Consider the following 4,607-nt stretch of genomic DNA (forward strand, 5'->3'; position numbering starts at 1 on the left):
CCACTTCACGATTGTGTCCCACTTGTTGTTGATTCTTCACAAAAAATTACAATTACAGATCTTTATGTTTGAAGCCTGAAATGTGGCAAAAGGTTGAAAAGTTCAAGGGGGCCAAATACTTTTGCAATATATAAGTCAACACAAAATATAAGTCAACACAGGTCAGTGAAGAACCACGTACGGTTTACAGTGCTGCCTTTGTTATTTATATATATATATATATATATATATATATATATATATATATATATAGCACTCTACTCGAGTTATGCGGCTGCCTGCACGGCTCTCTTGTAGTGTATTATTTAGAGACTTGCTCTATGTTTCAGCAGCTGAGCTATAGCAACTGTCATCTGGTTAATAATACAATGGTAGGCGGCCTGTCCAATTGGTCACCGCAACGTGATGCTCTCATGCCTACCTTTTGCACCTTCTGCATTCTAACAGGGGCAAAAAAGGAAAGATATATATAAAAAAAATATATATATATAATAAATATATATATATATTATATATATATATATATATATATATATATATATATATATATATATATAAATAACAAAGGCAGCACTGTAAACCGTACGTGGTTCTTCACTGACCTGTGTTGACTTGCCTGTTAATGAAATATGCTCTGCTTCACTGAAGCAGAATTAATTAGAATGTTCCTCTGTCTTGAAATATGCTCCCGCTGGCAAACCTGACAGGTGAGCTGAAGAGGTGGCTGGACTCGCACTCTCTGTGATGATACAGAAGGAGGGAGTGACTAATGACTAATCCATGCCCCAGTGGTAGTTATGGTCGTTTGTTGACTCTGTGAATAAATGTCTTGCTACTGTCACACTAGGGCAGCTATTCACAGTCTAAAGCCTTGTGCATGCAAGGTGGATACATTAAAAATTGGTACTTTTATGTCAGAGTGTTTTCCGAATGCATAAGCATTGGCAGAGATGGTATTAAAAAACATGCATTGAGGTGTTTCACAATTAGTCGTAGTGTAGGCCGAACAATATCGGCTAACAGGAAGGAAGTCAAATGGTTTCTTTGGACAGACGATGAACGTTCAAACATAGGCAGAGACAAGAATATATAGGATCATAAGGCTAAGCAACCAATTAGACAACAATCAGCCCAGCCAGCATGCTCATGTAAGGCTCACATTCAGTCCCAGCTGGGCATGGGCTCTGAGTGGGTTTGTACATACGTTTTCACTTGGGCTTCACAGTCGGGTTTCCCGAATGGGCTCCATTGTTACAGCCAACCTTAATCTCACACAGGTCCCATCTAGGCCTCGTTTGCAGGGTACAACCCAGATGGGGCCCATGATTAACCCCTCCTGGTCCCATCACTGACCCTGGTGTGCATCCATATGTGGGACTAACAAGCAACTCAAGGACAAAACATCCTGGTTCCCTGTTGGACTACCCATCCAAGCCAAACATTGACATGTTAGCTGGGAGGGCAATCTGGACAATGGACTGGTTTTGGAAACCCCCCAAATTCATGTTTTCCCCCCAAACCTGTGGGGTTTTCATATCCATCAGGTCCTGGAGAGCACTGCCAAAACCAGACTGCCAGAAATAATGGTTCAGTATGTTGTTTTAGTGTTAACAGAAGACCAAAACAGTCCTAAAAATAGTCCTAAATCTTATTTTTCTTTGCAATTTTAGTGTAAATGTCATTAGTTTTATATTTGGGTGTACACTGTAAACACACAATGAAATGACTGGCAGCAAAACATGTAAAATTAAAGTTACATATATATTTTTAATGATATTCAGTGGGGGAAAACAATATAGTTATATTCTTTTCTGTTTCTGTACATAAAAAAAACATTCTTTTACTGATGTTCCCTTAATAATTACGATCTTTAAATATTTTTAAAAGATAAATATTTCATATATTCAGGTATCCATGTCCATGTAATGGTTGACTGCTTGGCCTCAGTGCTGTAGGATTTAAGACTAAGTAACCTTTATGCCTGAATCCAAATTATTCTATCAGTGTTCGACAGATACTGATTGTAATAATTCAGGAAAAATCGATAAAATAACAAAGCATATGTAAATTTGAATATTTGCCTGTAATTTTCTTTCTTTCTTTTTTTTACAGTCATTTGACTGTAAAAAAACATGGCCAAATGACTGGCAGCAATGGCTGCCAAACAAAAACTGTTAAGTGAAGTGAAAAATTAATTCTAACACATTTGATTTTTTATGATTCTTTTTTTTTTGCAGTGTATTTAAAGAGTAAGCTTTACAGTCCCTGATCAGGAGGCCACATTTCGACTCCATTTACACCTGATCACATAATCTGGCTAGTATCTGGATTGTATCCTGAAGAGAATTTTTTTCCAGATATTTTGCTTATCAGGATTAGATCTGGATCAGGCCAAGCCACTCAAAAACACAAGTGTAAACCCTCCCAAGATTCATTTAAATTTAAACCAGATACAAATTCGATCACTCAAACCCCTTCAGGACGTGGTCTGAGATGCATTTGAGCCACGTTATAGCAATGTAAACGCACCCCACGCGTTCCCAAAACCCCTCCCCCCAATACAGCAATAACTTCCATGCAAAAGAGAATTTACATTTTCCATCCCACAAAGCTATGGGATTTCAGTCGGACTAGCCGCAGACACATTTGGCCATCAAGTGTAAACACATGTGGCTAAAACTTTATCAGGATACAATCCAGAGACTAGTCGCATGGAGTTACCAGGTGTAAACAGGCTCTACAAGACATTTTTGTAAAGTACTGCACAGGTAACAACAGGTTTGGTCCTTTAGCACTGTGTAGGCTCAGTGATTTCAGGGGTTGGCGAGTCTGCAAGGGGCGTCCGTTTGCAGCCTCGCTCTGGAGAAGCTGGAGAGTCCTCATCCGTTTCACATTGTAATTCCTCTCATAATGAGATGAAAATATGTTCCTCCAGCTGCCTTTGTTCTTTCGCCTGTGGGGACTGGCAAGCAAAAAAAATATATATAAAAAAATAAAAAGGCATAAGCAATCCCACCATGCATAACGCTTCCACAAAAAGCCATGTCTTGGGGTCATAACAGAGGCTATGCAGTGCCTTGTTGTTGGAGGCTATATATCTTTCAGAGTGGTTATGAGGCGCATTTAACAAATGAGTCGACGTTTAACAAACGACACTCTGACCCACTGCGGCCGCAATAACAGTTGTAAGTAATGGTTTTAGATGTGCGCGATGCTCCCAGCCATGCCTACGACTAGGACTGCTTTAATGAGCCCGTCCACTTTCTTCTTTCAACCGACATAATCCCCTCGCCTCAGCCTGGAAAGCACTCATAATTGCTTTGTATTTCCTGAATTCTCAAATATTATGCGTAACTCCCTTAAAGACCTTGCAGCATTTTAAATGAGCTTCTGTTCAAAAACACCATGTTTGGATTGTGTTTTGTGTTCGCAGGGCTTGTTTCGGCGCCAGAGAACAGCTCGGAAAAAAAAGGATTGTGTTTCCTCTGGAGTTTTTCCTCTGATTGGCAAGAGGGAACTCACGCACTGCGATGTGTGACTGGAATTTCCAAGCAGTGCGCCGTGAGATGTTTCTTCTAACGTTCGGAAAGATGATCTGATCCAAGATCATTTACTGCGTGGGTCTGGTGGTGCGTACCGATTTGCCAGATGACGTGAGGGTACGAAGAGGGAGCTAATTGCTCTGGTATCAAGTTGAACAAATCCAATCAGTGACTTTAGCCTAATTAGCCTAATTACTGTCAATTTGCTTAGTCAAGTGCTGGCTGAAAAAATGAAGAATGCTGCCCATATAAAATTCTATGCGACTTACATGGTAGCAACCTGTAGGAATGGATGCAACTGGAGAGGGACCGATCAGTGTTTTTGAGGCCGATATTGATTCCGGATCGTCTGATCGATTGCTCAATCAGTCAATTGCCAATACTGATGGAGGGCAGGGCTGGATGTCACATTAACCTTTCTAGGCAAACTTGGTAACGCATCATTGTACAGGGCTGCTGTAATGTCTAACAAAGGGGGACATTATCCAAGGAGGATAATGACGAACCACTGAGAGGAACCAAGGCTCTAAAAGATGAACTCCATAAAAGCACAATAAAGAACCACTAAGAGGAACCACGGTTCAAAAAGAGGAACCACTGAGAGGAACCAAGACTCACAAAGAGGAACTTCCAAGGAGGATAATGACGAACCACTGAGAGGAACCAGGGCTCTAAAAGATTAACTCCATAAGAGCATAATGAAGAACCACTGAGAGGAACCAAGACTCCAAAAGAGGAACTACCAAGAAGGATAATGAAGAACCACTGAGAGGAACCATGGTTCAAAAAGAGGAACCACTGAGAGGAACCAAGACTCACAAAGTGGAACTTCCAAGGAGGATAATGAAGAACCAAGGAGAGGAACCAAGACTCTAAAAGAGGAACTCCCAAACAGCATAATAAAGAACCACTGAGAGGAACCAAGACTCAAAAACAGGGACTTTGAAAGAGGATAATGAAGAACCACTGAGAGGAACCAGGGCTCTAAAAGATGAACTCCATAAGAGCATAATGAAGAACCACTGAGAGGAACCAAGACTCCAAAAGAGGAACTACCAAGGAGGA

Source organism: Salminus brasiliensis, chromosome 1 (assembly GCF_030463535.1).
Source record: "Salminus brasiliensis chromosome 1, fSalBra1.hap2, whole genome shotgun sequence".
In the NCBI taxonomy this organism is placed as follows: domain Eukaryota; kingdom Metazoa; phylum Chordata; class Actinopteri; order Characiformes; family Bryconidae; genus Salminus; species Salminus brasiliensis.